Below are 17494 nucleotides of genomic sequence, written 5' to 3'. Positions count from 1 at the left end.
AGGGCAAAAATGAATATCCAGATGATTTATTATTTGTTAACAGGACAGCCTCTGCCCAGAATTGCTTATGAGTTTCATGACATTTTTCAATTCTCATCACAATGTGTTGTTATGGGCCACTAATAGCTTTCTGATTGCTAGAACATTGTGACCAATGCATTCGCGCATATCCTTCATGATCTGTTTGCCAGAATTGATGCCAGTATGACACGCAGCCAACAGAGGTTGAGGCAACATTTTTATTACTTACTACTGTCCATACTGTACTACTGGAATAGGCAGTGGGCAATACATTTTTATCCTTAGCAAAGGGTGTTAATTTGTCTCTGTCTCGATCTCTTCATGGGATTAAGCCCTTTACAATGCAGATGAGATGCAGCTGTAAATTGTGAAGAGTGGCTGGTTCCTCTTACAATTTTTAAAAGCCTCAGTGATGTTCAAGTTCTGTTTATTACTTATATATTTGAGAGAGACTTTCTACAGGGTAGAGGAATTATACCAAGCATTTCCAGCCTATTATGTACTGGCAAAATAACTCTTTGATTGGACTTATTCAAGTAATGACAGCAAGATTTAAAACAGGGTTGACATAAGAAAATGTAGTGTAAGAAGACCATTCTGTGTCTTCATCTGTCAATTAAAAGTATATTGAATTTTGCAGAGCAAATTCAAACAAAAGTGCTGAGATTAAAAGTGATAAAGCATCAACAGCGAGATCAGAATCCCTCCTAAAATTAGATTAAATCCTCCTCAGGGCCAAAAAAACCTTATTATCTTGATATGGCTTGATCAGTCATTGCAAGACAATTATTTTAACAAGTTAAACTAGTGTATTTGATTTGATACAGAGAAAGTTAGACCATTTGTTGTTGTTTTCTTCCTTTGGTTGGTATGAAAATAGAGTGTATGAGGACAAGATAGTATAGAGCATAAAGTGAAACAGATGCATTACAACTTTCATTGTGGGAAATAAGCCATAAAGTCTATCTATAAACTACAGTAAAGTCCTCATTTGAGCAAGTAAAGTTTGCATGATATTGAATTGTGAAGTACAACAGTAACTCTTGTCATTTTGTAGCTTATTGACTCTGAACATATTTACCACTGGTTTTATCTTTTTACTTCCAAGTACTTAATTCCAGGTACCATTTTTCTTACGGCAATAATGCTGCTTTGCATTTCAGTAGTGCCAGCTTTCTGAGGATCTTAATGCATTTTCTGAATATTTACAAGTTACACATCATCTCTGTGAAGTAGGTAAGAGTATTAACCTTTTGGTGCCTTATTTCCACGTCTGTACAATAAAGATAATACTGATTTAAGAATGGTCACAGAAGAACTCTGTGGCAGAACTGGAAATGGACCCCAGATCTCTGGATACCCCATTCCAATGTGTTAGCCTAGACAATAATATCCTCAATGCTCAAAATGAACATATGTTTAGTTCATTTAATAGCTTTTAAACATACTTATTTATTTTTCATTTGAGGTTTTTTTCTCCTTAAATACTTAAAACATTTCTTTGCATTTTGTACGGTTTCTATTTAGGCTTTTGTGAAGCAAAATTTCTCAGATTTGCAACCATTTTATGAGTGTTTGCAACCATTTTGAAGTGTCAGTGATTTGGCTTCGAATACAAAAGTTTTTTGCACAGGTCCTTTGCCTAGAAATTTAATTCTAAGAGAAAACATAGTCTTGTGTCAAAGAAACTATCAGATATGTACTCTAGATTCCAAGTGGTAATCTTACAAAAGGGAGAGCAAACCTAAGCATAATATCCAAATAAAATAAGTGTGATTTGTATTATATGTCTTCCCAGACCCTTACTAAACAGTGTCGGGTTTTTATTATATTATTATTATTATTATTATTATTTTTAAAGCAGAACTCCCGTTTGAAAGTATCAGATTACTTTCAGTGGGGAGTCCTGATTAAAAATTGACGATATCGTATGGAATCAATATAGAAGCCAATTGGGAGTTCTGCTTAAAAAATGATGGCTAATATGGCCCCAAGTGAGTGAATGCAATTACTCTCTACCATAATTACCTTCAAGTGATCATTACAAAAAACGAAGACTTTTTTAAGTAACAGAATAAGAGCATGTAACTTTGACAATTTCAATAAGATAAAATAAAACAAACTCTTCATATCAAATTTAATTTGACAATTACACCTGTGTTGGGCTATTGCAGGATATATTTTGCCTTGAGCATATTATCAAGTTATAAATTCTTGAAAACTGGGGTGTCATACACTGAAACCGTTAACAATTGTGGTATTAAAGACAGTATTGAAATAAATGCTTCATAGATCCCATGAAGGACCACTGGTATCAGAAAACCATACATAGATAATAAGTTTAACATTCCATAATGGTAGAATTCCCATCAGGTTTTATTAACCCAGGCAACTCAGAATAATTATGATAAACAGCCATTGTCATTACAAATCAGCAGAAATTTGATAAGATTAAAAATATAATGCAACACATATTCCTTGCCAGCAGATTCAGTATAATAAATTACCCTTAAGTTTCAGAATAAGGCTTTGCTCAATTATACAAAACAGATCAATTTTTAAGGGTGCTTATTTAAATGCAAAACAGACTTTATGAGAATGGTAAACTTGATTAAAATCCCTCTTTAAGAGTAAATAACAAACAACAATATCAAATACTCACAGGCCATAACTATCCTATTAATAATACACTTTATTGTTCAGATGTATTTGTAAAGTCTTAATGATATGGCAGCTCTAATCAACTTTAAAAATTAGAAATTAACTCTAAAGCCTCCCAGTGTGACTGAAATACACATTCTCATGTGCAACTTGCATTTCTTACTGAAAAACATTGCATCAGATTTTGAAGGTTAATGCTTTTAGTATGTGACACATATCTATTTCTCCATCCTTGATTTCATCTTCTCTAGATTTTGTTATTGTTGTTGTTTTATTTTATTTATTATTATTTTATTATAGTAGTGCCTAGATACTCCAGCTAATACTGAGGACCCATGAGTTATGCTCTGTACAAAATTAGAGACAGTTCCTGTCCCAAAGAGCTCAAACTCTAAGCAGGAAATTTTCAAAGGTGGAGGGAGGGGGATGGAAGCGGAGTCTCGCCGGCAGAGCAAAAAAAAAAAAAGCAGAGTCCAGCTGGTGGGACAAACCAAACCAAAACAGGAGTGTGAAATATCAGGAAAAATTGCATCCTGACCAAACGTCAGTCGGGACGTGGGACAAATGCCTAAAAATCGGGACAATCCGGATTTTATCGGGACGTCTGGTCACCCTACCTGGGCCAGAGGGTCTTGGATTTTCCTGGGCCATCAGCCCAACCAGAGGCAGTGGGGAAAGGAAGGAGCTGGCCAGCCAGGCTGTTGGTGAGCTGAGTTCTCCGATCAGGGCTGGTTCTCTGTATGGTACTAGGAGTGGGATGCATCCCACAGGGGGAGTGTGAAGGGGCAAAGCAGAGAAAGGACAGCCAGAGGGGGAGCAGATAAGGGGCTGATGGGTGGGCAGCAGAGATGACAGGTAACCAGCTGCTGCCTGGCACCTGCCCGCACTCACCAGCCACCCCAACTCACAGAGAAGGGTAACAAAAATTATTAGGGGTATGGAACAGCTTCCATATGAGGAAAGATTAAAAAGACTGGGACTTTTCAGCTTGGAAAAGAGACGACTAAGAGGGGATATGACAAAGGTCCATTAAAATCATGACTGATGTGGAGAAAGGAAATAAGGAAGTGTTATTTACTCCTTCACATAATGCAAGAACAAGGGGTTGCCCAATGAAATTCATAGGCAGCTGTTTTAAAACAAACATAAGGAAATATTTATTCACACAATGCACAGCCAAGCTGTGGAACTCACTGCCAGGTAACATTGTGAAGGGCAAAACTATAAGCGGGTTCAAAAAAGAACAAAAGTTTAAAGAGGATAGATCCATCAATGGTTATTAGCCAAGATGGTCAGGTAGGCAACTCCATGCTCTAAAGTGTCCCTAGCCTCTGATTGCCAGAAGCTGGGAGTGTACGACAGGGGACGGATCTCTGGATGCCTGCCTGTTCTGTTCATTCCTTCTGGGGCACCTGGCATTGGCCACTGTCAGAAGACAGGATACTGGGCTAGATGGACCATTAGTCTGACCCAGTATGGTCTTTCTTATGTTCTTAAAGCCTGGAACTGAAATCTAATCGCCCGAGTCCCAGTCCAGTCCCTGAACCACAAGATCGTCCTTAATCTCCTTATATATTTTTCTATACCTGTCAGGCCATTTTTTCATTCTCTTGAGAACACAGTCTAACCCACAATACTTTCTCTAATGTTGGGAAGAGAGGAAACATTTAAAACATGATGCATCTGTGCAGCAGTTGTACCGGATTCCAACCCATGTGTTCTTATGATCACTACCGAGGGGAGCTCTAAATGCATCCATCAGCTCCCAACAGCCCCACTGGGGCATGACCTGCTGAACTGGGAGTGTAATTAGGCACAACAGACTTCTTGTGCATCTAGCTCCCAGTTTAGCAAAGCACGGTAACACATACTTAAGTGTTTTGCTCAAATGGGACCAGAATGACTTTGGAAATAAGATGTAGGGGAGTCTGTAGCTCTTTTTTAAAAAAAAAAGCTGTATGGCCACATACTAACAAGAGACAAAGATCAAACAGAAGACATAAGATGTACAACGATCATTCAGAATCCAGCAAAAGGTACATGAAATGATCATCTTCCATTCATGGTCACTGCACGTTTACCAGTAATGAATGCATTAGAGTACATTTCCCCAGAACCCTAATGTATCCTGTCTTATTCTGGCCCCGTGTACTCTTCCATGGCTCAGTATAGCACAGGCAGGATTTAGCCTAGCTCTTTACCAGCTGTAATATAGTAGGACTTAATCATTTCCCTTAAAACTCAGCATAATGTATTTAAATGGAAACTTCATTAAAATCAGAAATGTGTGTTGATGTATATTAAAACAGAAGTTTAGAGTTATTTACCTTATGGTATCCATAACTCCTATTGTGTTTGGTAAATCCTATGGCCTACTAGCAATTCCACAATTGTGCTGTTGCACTCTTAGTCCAACATCCTGCCACTTTCCATGAGTACTGAAATTATCTGACTTATTTTTTTTTCAAAACTAGTGTTAATAGGTAAATTAAAGAAAAGGTGAACAAGGTAGGTAAACTATGTGTATTCCACTTTAATTAGATATGAAGGGTTTTTGTTTTTTTTTTAAATTAGTCTCTGAAAGCTTGGCCCTAAGGTTATAACAGGAAAGAAAATTTTTTTCTGTTCTTCCATGAAAAATATTGTGAAAGAAATTAGACATCAAAAGCTACATTTAAGTTACATTAAGCTTCTTCTAAGAGCAGACAGATGTCTGGAAATTCAGTGTTAACACTGACAATCCATCTTCAACTCAATCCCATATGAAATATAAAGAAAGGGTCTGGAGTATCAGTTTAATTCAGAATTTCTAAGCTTTTCTTCTTTTGTATTATAACCCTAATGTTATTTAAATGTATATCTTGTATTTCATTTACTTTATAATCTTCCATTAAAGTGTGTTATTAATTCACTAGATTGAAATATCTCTAAAGGTTTGTAGATATACATATTTAGGATCCACTAAATTCATACAGCAGCAAAGAGTCCTGTGGCACATTATAGACTAATAGGCATATTGGAGCATGAGCTTTTGTGGGTAAATACCCACTTCGTTGGATGCATGACTATCTATAAATTCATATAGAGTTTTTACAGATTAGTCTGTTTAAACACATTTTTCGTATGTGAATAGTATGTAGCTCAAGAGGCACAATTCATATTCAGATGCCAAACACTCCAATGGTCAGAAGTGGAGCATGTCTTAAGGCGCAGCTCAGATGCTTAGCCACCATGGCAGTTCATGGGGATCAGATTTGTGATTTTCACCACCATAGGGCAGGCCTTTACCAATTCGGTTGAAGAACTCTTTTACCTGTCAGAAAGTAGCAAGCTATTATACTTTCTGGGCTCAGACATTAAAGGGAAATATATACCAAGCAAGTATATTATATTTGGATTCTGTCTAATAGTTGAACATTATCAATCATATTTTTAGAAGCAGCTTCTAATCTAGCTTCCACAGTTTAACATATTTGATATTTGTTAATACTGATTTGGCATGCAGAAACGTGAAACAGAGAGAGAGATTTTAAAAGGCAGACCTTGTTTTAATTAAGTCAACCTTTATGGGAGAGGCTAATCTCTTCCCTAAACACCAAATCTTTAGTTGTGCTAAATGGCCTCATGCCATACCAATATTCAGGGTCATTCCACTTCAGCATAGTCCCTAGGAATCAGATCCCCTTTTAATCCTCTCACCCTCCCTCTTTGAAATGGAATGAGAATACACATGACTAACACTCTCCCTTCCTCCTTACAGGCTAATAAGATCCACTAGTCATCACCCTAGTTTCATGTCTAGCTCAGAGAGCCAATTCCTTTGAGCCTTTCACCCAGGCTGGACACTGGACCTTAGTTGTAATGAAAGTACAAACTCTGCTTATTAAACTTACTGTAGCACTCTCCATGGAGCTCGAAGAATAGAGTTGCAGGAAGGTAGATACTGGAAGAGGCACCAGGAAGTCAGTTTCTGTGCACAAGGCTATAATGCTAGCTGCAGTTGCAGCACTTCTGCACTTCTCTTTAGAGCTCAGACACAAAAACACTTAGGCCTGGTCTATGCTACAAAGTTAGGTTTATGTAAGACAGCTTATGTCAAGCTAACTGTGTAAGAATCTACACCGAAGTGTACCTCCTGCAGATTTAACTCCCCCGTTACATTGACCTAATAACTCCACCTCCACAAGATGTGTCAGAATTAGGTTGATGGAGTTAGGTCAACGCAGTTTCCATGTAGGCACAATGTTGAGTATTTCACCTGTGACTGCCTTTGACAGCCAGAACCCTGCTCCCCAGGGCTGACAGCTGGAGCCCCATCGCCCCAGCTTTGACACTCGAGCTGTCTGATTTTGGCAGTGGGGCTCCAGCTGTCAGTGCCCACTTAAATCTATGCAAGCACTAGAGTGACCAGATTACATGAACAAAATATCAGGACTCGTGGGGGGGGCAGGTCCAGAGTGCAGACAAAGCAAAAAAATAAAAAAGCCAAGTCAGAGCACCACCGAAGCAAAAAAAAAAACACAAAAACCCAGCCAGAATATCGGGACAAATGACGTCCCAACCATACATCTGTTGGAATGTGGGACAAACGGCTGAAGATTGGGATGGTCCCGATTTTATCGGGACATCTGGTCACCGTAAAGCACACCTAGTAAGGACGCACATCGCTGACAGAAGGAGCATAGTGTGGATATGAAGAGCTGATTTAATTACCGTAGTGGCTGCAGGTCGACCTAATTTAAGTAGATTTAATTATGTAGTATAGACATGCTCTTAGTCTACACCTGAACTGCAAGCTAGAGATGTGATTCTGCACCTTGTGTACACAAGTTCACGCTAGCTCTCTTCAAGCTAGCATGGTATAAAAAGCAGTGTAGAGAGAGTAGCACGAGTAGCAACGTAGGAAGCATGGCTGAGCTGTGCCACATAGAAACCTACCTGACACTGGTGAATATGTACTTAGTGCAACTCAGCCAAGCTTCTGCTACCACTAGTCATGCTACAGCATCTACACTGCTATTTACACACGTGTTAGCTCAGTGAGAACTAGCAAGAGTGTGTGTACATGAGCAAGGGAACCAAACTCCTGTTGCAGATGTAGCCTTCGTTCTGCAAGCCAAAGAGTGACTTTACTCCGCATTAGCCTGCTGCTCAGTAAGTCCCCATGTGGACCCTGCTGCCTAGGATTACCATCTGTCCGAGATCATCCCTTTTTTGAGGTAGCTGTCCCAGGAAATCTGAAAGACGGCTCAGTAGGAACTGCCAGCTGTCCAGTTTTATGGACTCAGGATTATCCCAAATGTCCCATTTTTTTATACCACAGAGGTGTCAAATCTACTGCTGCAGCACACTAAAATTTCCTTAGTGGGCTTTGATCTACCCTACGTTGGAACAAGATCAGGTTAAACACACTAGGGAATTTTTAGTGAGCAGCTGCAGGGTCCACACAGACTCTTAGTGTGCTGCAGGCTAGCAATTAGCATGGGCTCATGTTCTTACCCAGCAGGCACTAAGTGAAACACTAATTTTAAATACCTGTCCTTACTTCTTACTAACCTAAAACCAGATCATCAGGATGCTGTGAGGAAGGTAACACTTTCCAGAGGGAAACATTACTAGCAGAAATGCAGTCTGTCCCACAACCTCTTATAAAACCCATTCAAACTGTTTCTCAACCATATGCCATGGAACAGCAACTGCAGCAGAGTGACCATGTCCCTAGAATGGCTTTCATACAGAGAAGAGAAAGGGGGCACATGCACAAGAACGAATCAGCTCTCCCCTTCTTTATTGTCTCCCTACCATAGCAGGAGAAGATGGAGACATTCTGTAATACATTCTGGGCAGCTGTGGAGAGAAAGGTGCTGGAGCAGCCAATCCTGCATCTTAATCCAGGATGTCATCCCTATTGATCCAGTCAAACTGTACTCCCAACCTCTCTGCTGAACTGAAGAGGGGGCAGGGGGTATTGTGGAAGTGCTCTGAAGTTGTAGTCAGTAGTGGGGCTCCATCACACTAAGCATTTGTACAGACCCATATTAAGATATTGTTCCAGCCCATTCACAGACAAGAAACAGCAAATGAGGGCAAAAAAGAGTAGGAGGCAAGAGGGACAAAGCAGAAATGGGCCTTGAGACATATGAAGGAGAAGCAGGTAGTGACTTTTCAAGTCAGCTCATGAAAACTCTCAGGGTGAAATCCTAGACCAATGGGAGTTTTGCTATTGACTTCAATTAGGGTAGGATTTCACTCTCTATCCATAGTGGCAACAAGGAAGGTACTACAAAGATGATTGTGGCAGAAGTGACAAATCCTGCCGTGTTGTTAAAATGGTGAAAGTAAGATTGGACTCAGGCCCATGGGTATTTAGGCATCTAACTACTTGACTTTTATATATAAATGCCCAGGTTTGAAAGTGTAAAAATATATTTGTTCATACTAGGAGGCCAGATTGAAGTCAGCTGGAAAATTTGGCCCTGAAATTATGGAAATCCAGAGATCTGATCAAAAAATGGAAATAATTTTCCATGAAACATTTTTTAATTTAAAAAAATCATTTCAATAGAAATGTCACAGTTTTTGTTTCCAATTTTGATAAAATGTCTTGAAATATTTCATTTCTATTGGATTCAAAACAAAAATGTCAATTTCAATTCAAATTCAACAGACTCATTTTTGAAAATTTTCTGTTCAAACAAACAAAATGAATTGTTTTGTTCACTAAGAAGTATCACAGAACCATTGAACATTTTGAATTTTTTAAAATTTTTGCATGTTTCAATAATTTGAAAAGTCAATTTTTATCAAAAAATCTCATTTGAAACATGTTGGTTATCTGTAGTAATCAGATCTTTAATTGAAAAAAAAATTGCCTTTTGCTTGTAAATATTAGTGCATCCTATTCAGTTTGATGTGTGTACTTTAGGCTTTGCCAAAGCCCATAAAAATCAATGGAAAGGTTCCTATTGGCTTTAGCAGATTTTGGATTAGGCCTAATTAAAAATGACAATTTTGCCACTTAGGTCAATAACGTAAAATAGGATCAACAGAAAAATATAATATGTTTTTTTTTCTGTACTTGGGGAAAAATACATACACAGAATTATGAAATAAAGCTATTTATATTTTTTATATCTTTATATTTAAAATTAAACATCTTTTTAATTTACTACTTCCTTATTCCTGCTTTTAGTGATGATAATCTTTTTTTCTTGGAATATTTTATAGCAGGTTTCCTCATTTCACCACTGGCACTGAGTGATCCTTTCCACCTTCATTCAACAATCACATATGATTGGATACAAGAGAACATAAATGTTCCAGCGCTCCTCACACAGACAGGGCCATATTCATGTCAAAGTAGACTCAAACACACTAGGGATTGTTAGTGAGTGGCAGCAGACTCTATACAGATGTACAGAGCATGGCAAGCTAGTGTGGGGTAGATTTGCTGTGAACTAAAGTATTTGTGTAGACAAGCCGTTTGTTATCTGTTGTATTCACAGTAACTAGAATATCAATGCAGTTAGTCTGACTTCATTTACCCTGGTAAAAATGAAAGCAGAACTTGTCCCATTGTGTAGAAATCAAAAAATTATGTTCTGAAAATTCATCTCTCAATTGATTTTATATTGCTGTCTCTAAATAATGGGGGTTTGTTTTAACAAAAATGACAACCTAAAGGCTTGCTATGGATGATTAAATTTTTATTTCTATCACCTGATTAGTTTTTGAAGGAAAAGGCTGTGATTCCTCATTAAAACCCATAGAAGATATACAAGAAAAACTGAAAGAAAAATAAAGGCCAGTTGCATAGAAGTGTGATATCTGCAAAAAGGGCCAAATTACAAGCAAGTTTACCCATTTAAGTGGCCAAGTTAAACAGCTCCCTTTGGTTTTGACTGACTGGGGCCCAGGTTGGCACCAGCTGTGTTTTGAAGTAGAAGAGCATTTATAGGGTAACCCTGTAACTATTTTTGCTGCTGACCCACTTTTCTATGGCTGACCTGCCTTGGTTTTATTTTGTTTTGTTTTTCTTTTCTTAGCGTGTAGGTTTTGTACAGATTGCATGTTTGTCACAGTTTATAGATACATAACTAACATTTCCAGAGGCTTGGCAGTGATATATGTCTGGCACGTGACTTCACAAAACATTGAAGGCTATGAATTTTTTAATAGTTGGTATCTCATTGTGAGAGATGGACTCTAATTTATCAATGATCCACTCCTGATGCAGAGCAGAAATGCAGGTAAGAGGCAGCTATGCAATATAATGTCAATACAGTCACCTTGAAGACAAAGCGCTCTTGCTCAATCCAATAGCTACAGTCAGGGACCATGGCTAAGCCAGGAGCCAGTTACCTTAACCCTTTAAACTGACTAAAGTGTGGGAAAAATTAAAGGGACTTTGAAATGCTAGGTTTTTGAGAGAGGAAATTGAAAAATGACCCCAGAGATAGATTGGCAGAGGAGATGAACACCTTGGTAGGTAGTTAAGTTCTGGAATAGGTGTCCACAGATAGTTGTGGAATCTCTATCACTGGAGGCTTTTAAGAACAGGTTGGACAAACACCTGTCAGAGATGGTCTAAGTTTACTTTGTCCTGCCTCAGTGCAGGGGGCTGGAGTTGGTGACCTCTCAAGATCCCTCCCAGCCCTACATTTCTATGATTCTATCAAAAAGAAAGGAGAAAAACAAGAGCACATTTTAGAAATATATAATCATTTAAAATAAAATCCCCTGTAAGTAAATCTAAGGGAAGCTAGTGAGGTGAGCATTGCAGAGAGCCAGTCTCACTAAGTCATAAATATTTATTTTGTTTTTAATTTGATTGTCACTTTCTGATCTTTCTAAATTTCATGTTTTAATTAGACCACTTAAGTACTAGGCTATTTGGCAATTTCATGCAGACCACTTTGGAGAGATGAAAAAACCTTCAACTTCTACAAAAAGATAACTTCTTTGCTATCTGGAGTGTACATGGTCAAAGGAGCATGGCAAAAGGAAGGAAGCCTGTCTCATAAGGAATGATGTTTCCATGGCTCGGGTCCATCAGAAATGCATAAAAGACCACTAATAAGAACCAAGTTTAAGAAGCAAATGGTACCAATTGTGTACTTAAACTAAGTAATTGCTACAATGTCATTTCTAAACTGCAAGCATTTATCTAAAGGATCCAATTTATTACTAATGTAGCAGCATCAGAAAAGCAGAGGTACTTGGTTTTTTAAAGAGAGGCACTTTGGTGTTTTAAGTTTCATATTCTGAAATACTATGCACAAGCAAAATTTTGTTTAATGTAAAAAAATAAATGCATAGTAGTATTTTGCCCTATCCCCTTTCATTTAATGGGGATAGGGCAAAATGGGGGTAGAGGCTGTCAAAACTGAACAGCATTTTTTTCTCAGCAGCCTTATGTTTCACAAATCACAGTGTTGTTGATAATCTCCTATCAGCTGCATAAATCTCCTCTTATTAAGCAAGTTAGTTTTCTAAATATAAGTATATTCTCGGTGTTTGGGGATGAAACATCTCACAGTGGAAAATAGACAACGAGCACTTGTATCCTGGGCTTTACAAAAAAATACAAGAGGTTCTTTTATTGCTACTAAACCCAGGATTATTTTTCAGTAAACAGCAACAGTAATACCAGAGCTAAGGAAACCAATGTTTAAGCATATAATCCATTCAGTTTATGAGTCAGAAATCTGATGGAATCAAACACATGGCAGTTACTGCTCCTTTTAACTCTTTCAGTGCTGTATTCATTGGTAAAGAACGGAATAAATAATGTGAACAGGACTTCATAAATTCTACTAAGAAAGGAAGGGGGATACCTCAGAGTTTATTTTTTTATAGCATTATGTTCATACAATAGACTGTTGCAGACAAATAGGTTAAATAAAACACCATTTTGGAGTACAAGTCTACAATGCCTTTTCTTTCTGGAATGTTAGACCTCCTTCCAAATATACATAGCTCATATCTATTTACAAACCATGGAACAGATCATCCCGTCAGACAGATACGAGATGAAATCTGGACTTGGATTTTTTAAAAAAGAGGATTCTAAAGGATCCTAAAACTATGCTCCTCAGTAAATGGCCTGGTGTTCAAAAGTGCTCAGCACTCAAATGGGAGCTGCTGGGTGCTCATACTTTTTTAAAATTGAGTTACTTCTTTAGGGGCAAAAAATGGAAGTAGGGGCCCAACATTAGGTACCTCATTTCTGAAAACCTTGACCCTGGCGCGTATGTGTGATGGAACATAGCTTATGAGATATCATCCTTCTTTCTGCTAAGGCTCCCAATGCTTTTCTGTGCACACATTGTGCAGCTGAGCTCAGCAGGCTTACACAAACAGCTACCTGGTTAAGGCAGAAGGATTGAACTAATTCCCATTTAATTCAATGGGATTTGAATGGGACTCAGAGTCAGAAGATCGCTCCTTTTTGATAATTTCCAGTGCAATTCAAGCAAGAGCCGAAACTCAAAAGTTTCAGTATGAATAACCATTTCATGGTTTCCATGATCTTCAGAAAGGGAAGCTGTGTCCTAGGGGAAGCAGCGAAGGAGGAAGAAGTGTGGAGAGGCAGAACCTCTCTATTAATGGCTGATCTGTGTCCCATCCATAAGGTCTTTCTTGAGAACTGAGCTTGGTTATTGTCGGCTTCAGACTGATATAAATGTGCTTGCTTCCCATTGATTTTGCACTGGAAATGATGATTTAACCTCATGCATCAGTAAAGCACATGACTATAAATGATTAATCTTAATTCCTCATTGACTTTCCCTTATTAATTCCCTATAGATTCTGGTTAAAAGATTTTTCAACCTTGTTAAATTATTTTAAACCTTTTAAATATCTGTTTTCATGAAGGAGACACATCTGTTTCCTTTGTAATTAAACACATTTTAATTCTAATAATGAAGACTTCACTTCAGCTTGCTTTGAAAGTTTCACTGTTATTTTTTGTGGCCTTGTTTGGCTGGGTGCCACTGATATGAACAAGAAGATTCAATACTTATACTAAAGAAAGTGACAGGATGGAAGCAAGCAGAAAACAGATTTCTTTAGACTTACCAGCGGTCCAGTCATTCATAGCTAGCTAGTAATAGGATCAGCTCTGAACACAAACAATAGTAGAGCAATCAATACACAGAATCACTTAAGGCAGAAGATTGTAAAGAAAGCCCCCATCTTGGTTCATAGACCTTCACTGTACCTGTCATATGACAAGGATAATGAATCATTATTCTCTTTTCCCATTTTCCCATTACTGGTTTTGCTATTATCTCAGCTACTGAGGCTTTTATTGATCTCTCAAAGCATAGCCCTTCAAAAATTATCCTCCTTTATTTCGTTGAAGGAAAGATTGCAAACTAGAACTGTGAGAAAGCATTCATAAAGCAGTCTTAATTAATAATAGAGGATCCAATGCTGAGGTGATGTGTAAAGAGATGTAGCAGGTGTAGTCTTACAGGTGCTTTTGGAATCCAAGATGGCAGCTGTGACTTGTACTACTATTTTTCTTCTGTGATTAGCAAGGATGTTACAGTTTTTCCTTGCTTATGATGACCTCACTAGTTATCCATGCCATGGTCACTTCCAAGTTGGATTACTGCCATGTACTCTTCTTTGGGCTATTCTGAGATGTTCCAGATAGAGTTGGAAACTTCTGAGATGTCAGACATTTTCCCATTCCCTGCTGGGATAAAACAGAGGCCTTTAGAGATTTTTTTTTTGCATGAAGAGAGAAAGATACCCCATACCAGAATAGTTTAATAGGATGTAGTAGAGCTAGGTTCAAGCCTTGCTTTGGAGCAGGGATTTGAATCCTGGTCTTCTGCAGTCTAAGTGAGTATACTGACCACCAGGCTATGTTGTATCCTGGGCTAGGTTTCCCTTATTGTAGCCGTTCCACTTTGTATAAATAGTTAAATATGAATTAGGGCAGGGAGAGAAAATATCATTATACCCCAGTATTTAGAGCTCTCACCTGTGTTGTGTGAGATCCAGTTTCAAGTCCCTGCTCCAATGGATAGTATGACAGAGTCAGGCCAGATGGCTACAGGACAGTGTTAGAAGGAAGCTATATTAGTCCCAGATTAAGTAGATCCCTTTTCCCTGGGTAAGGTAACAGGGGCAGTTACAGAACAAGCAGGAACTTGCTGGAACCAATTAAGGCAGGCAGGCTAATTAGGACACCTGGAGCCAATTAAGAAGAAACTGCTAGAATTAATTTGGACAGGCTGACTAATCAGGGCACCAGAGTTTAAAAAGGACCTCACTTCAGTTTGTAGTGTGCATGTGAGGAACTGGGAGCAAGAATAACTAGGAGATGAGAGTGGGAAGGTGTATTGCTGAAGGATTGAAGAGTACAAGGATTATCAGGCACCAGGAGAAAGATCCTGTGATGAGGATAAAGAAGGTGTTGGGAGGAGGCCATGGGGAAGTAGCCCAGGGAGTTGTAGATGTTGTGCAGCTGTTCCAGGGGCCACTCTAGATAGCTGCAGTCCATAGGGCCCTGGGCTGGAACCCGGAGTAAAGGGCAGGCCCGGGTTCCCCCCAAACCTCCCAACTGCTGATCACACACCAGAAGAATTGACCTGGACTGTGGGTTTTACCAGAGGGGAAGGCCTCTGGGCTGTTCCCTGACCCACATGGTGAATTTCTGAGGTGAACAAATCTGCCAATAAACACAGGACCCACCAAGATAGAGGAGGAACTTTGTCACAATAATTATTTATACAAAGTGGAGCAGCTCCAATAGGAGACAGTGAAAGAGACCTACCCCAGAATAGTTCATAATCAGTTGGTTAAGGATGTGGGAGACTGAGGTTCAAGTTCCTGGTGTGAATCAGGCAAGAGAAGGGACTTTAAGCTGAATAATTCACATCCCTGACAAGTATCCTAGTCACTGAGTTATTCTGAGTTGCTGAAGGGTGTGTCTCTATCTTTGGTTTTGACCAGCAATTCTATCCAAAACAGAGAAACCTTTCCCAGTTAAAGCATTATTGAAACTCATACAATTCCGAAAAAAAGATTTGGTTTCAACTAATTGACATCTTCTAATTAAATCCTTTTTTTGGAAAACTCCCAACCAGGTGAAGTTCAAGGTACTGCATATTCCATGGACCACTGGTTTATGGGCAACAAGTGGGGGTTGAGATCAGGCCCCTATTTTTTTTTCTATAACTGTGCAATTACGTCATTTACATGTACAATTAGCCATCCAATTGGCTATCTGTGCATTCATCAACTGCACACAAAAATCATGCATGTAATGGCACATGCATTTTTTGTAAGATAATTTTGCAAATCAGGTCCACTGTGCCAATTCTCTAAAAGAAAAATCTGTTTTATCAGTTGTATGGGACATTTTGGGAGGAAATTAAAGTAAATCTTTTATGGTGCTATTTTAAAAGTGAACAAGAATGAAATGCATTTTCTTTGTTAAATAACTAAAATCTACTCTAACATATTCATGTTATAACTATTTTAATGGCTTTAATTTTTTTCTATTGTTCTGTATGTCAAAAGCATATTACTGCTGGCTTACACATCTTTGAGGATAGATATTTTCCCCAGTGAGTTTGCATGTTTTTTTCAAATCATTTTGACAGAAACTTGTTGAATTTGTAGATGGTGGCATAATATCTATTTACTACTTATTGTTAAGGTCAGCATCAAGATTTGACGTCCTCAATAGCTTGTTAGTATTGATATTACAGGCTTCTCACTGTAAAATATCGCATACTTTGCTGTTAATGACTTTTTCTCCTAGCTGATACCATAAATATTCCAACCAAAAGAGATTGACAAGCATGCTGGCAGCCAGTATATCAGTCTTCATTTTAAATTTTAATTAGGCTTCTTCCAGTCAGTTTTCTCCAATATTCTGGTAGTGCAATGGGCATACTGATAAATGTAGCCCAACTCTGGATAGTAACCATGTTCTAATTAAAAGTTTTGAAGGTTTTTTTGGGTGGGGGAAGGTATTTTTGTTTTTTGTCTTGTGGGGTGTTGACTTTTTTCACTTTAGTTGGAATTGTTTTCATCAAAAAAGCATTAAAACTGGTCCCTATGCCTGATTATTTCCTTCAACCTTGTCTTATAAATGAGGAAAATAAATAATCAGCAGTAAATCCCAGAATCCCCATAATATGTGATTTGTTGCCTATTAGATACACAGATGCTCCAAGTATTATAGAAGAAAATAAAAAAGCTACTGATTAATCATTCAAAAGATAAAGGCATAAAAGATGGAGGTTCTATCTTATCTGAACGCTGGTAAGTAAAGTAAATCAGATTAAAGAAGGAATGTTTGCCTCCTATCCCTTAGACTTGGTGAAATCTGGGTTTATCTGTAGAGAGTCAGCTATATTTGTGCATCAAAATCCAAACATCTGTTTTCAGGCAATGTTTTCTTTTTTTATTAACTTCCATCACAACCTTGCATCTGTGCAGTAATTCTGTATCAGAGTTCTAAAGATTTTAAACATATAACATATGACAGAGATCAACCCAATAACAAGGTTCAGTGGTCATCTCTGAATATAAAGGAAAAAACAGATAAAGCAAGAACAGAATATTAGTGGGGAGTAAAACTGCCTGAACTGCAGGATATTTAATTTCTGTGGGGGACATGTCCCTTTAATGTGTACATGAGATAATATGCATGCATCTTCATGAAATCATGGCACTTAATGTCACTTTCATTGGAAACAATGGCATATGGCATGCAATGGTAAACAAAGACATACCACAATATGGCCCATGGGCAATGTGATAATTTGGGGAATCTGTCTAT

This window comes from Chelonoidis abingdonii, chromosome 19 (assembly GCF_003597395.2).
Source record: "Chelonoidis abingdonii isolate Lonesome George chromosome 19, CheloAbing_2.0, whole genome shotgun sequence".
Lineage (NCBI taxonomy): Eukaryota > Metazoa > Chordata > Testudines > Testudinidae > Chelonoidis > Chelonoidis abingdonii.
Note: the sequence above shows the minus strand (reverse complement) of the source record.